This window comes from Sminthopsis crassicaudata, chromosome 2 (genome assembly GCF_048593235.1).
Source record: "Sminthopsis crassicaudata isolate SCR6 chromosome 2, ASM4859323v1, whole genome shotgun sequence".
Classification (NCBI taxonomy): domain Eukaryota; kingdom Metazoa; phylum Chordata; class Mammalia; order Dasyuromorphia; family Dasyuridae; genus Sminthopsis; species Sminthopsis crassicaudata.
In genome coordinates, this window is record NC_133618.1 from 115,331,345 (window position 1) to 115,332,319 (window position 975).

The 975-nt window shown below is 34.4% G+C and overlaps 1 protein-coding gene across 10 annotated transcripts in view; it reads right to left on the minus strand.

Moving 5' to 3' along the window:
* Positions 1–214: 214 nt before the first annotated feature.
* LOC141554778 (homeobox protein Meis2) overlaps positions 215–975 on the minus strand; it is a 220,475-nt gene continuing 219,714 nt past the window's right edge. For all 10 annotated transcript variants that reach the window (XM_074287065.1, XM_074287066.1, XM_074287069.1 and 7 more), the window contains one exon: positions 215–975. This exon is cut by the window's right edge and continues 670 nt beyond it. The gene's annotated coding sequence lies outside the window, so the exon portion shown is untranslated.

Consider the following 975-nt stretch of genomic DNA (forward strand, 5'->3'; position numbering starts at 1 on the left):
AGAAGTTTTCTGTTGGTTGAGCTCACAGGTCAAACATATATTCAAAAGGTGGCCGGTGATTACCTTAAAATTGTTGGTAGGTTAAAATTTAAACATATCAACTTCTGGTGAAAACAAAAACAAAATAAAACACACACACCAACCTTTCAGTGCCTTAGACATTTCATATTGTGCAATCTTTCTTCAAAATGATTAAAAACACAAAAGCCTAACAAAAAATCAAAAATGAAATATTTATTACCGCATTTTGTGACTTAACACCTTTTTTTAAAACATAACGTCACAGTCCTCATACAAGTATTTTAATGTAAATTTGACAAAGCTTAAAGGTAACAGCATTTTCTTCTAGTGAGGAACACGTGCTGAGAAAAAGAATTCATGGACATACAATACCAATTCCACAGCAGATCTGATACTAGCAAAAACATTCTTTTTTTTTTTTTCAATTGAGGTAAACACATAGAATATCTAACATGAAACAATTAATAGACCGAACTCTGTACGAAGTTTGTTACAGTATTCTCTTGCTCTTTTTTCCCCCAAGCTTTGAGTTTATGATAAAGTTCTAGGTTTGGTACAAAGACCATTAATAACTTTTTTTGTTGTTGAGGAAAGCTGCCCAACTTAAAGTTTGTTTTGTCCAAAGCCAAGGCTCAGAACTACTGGAAGAAGCTCCTGCTTTGTCTTTAAATCTTCACCGGCAAGCTCTTTGAAGAAGAGTCCAAAAAAAATAATAAGGATTGGCTTATGAAGCACAAACTATAAAGATCTGTTTTGAAACTAAAGGACACATTTATGAAGGAACAAAAGCTGGGCATGGAAACACATTCTTGATGCTGGATACTGAGTAGCTGAAGTCCAGCAAAACTTTCATCGTTCATCTCCAGGGGTAGCTCTTTCCTGAATGGCCCAAAAGGTTTAATATATGCCATAATATTTCCTGGATAGTGAATTCACAGATGAACCAAGACAGTC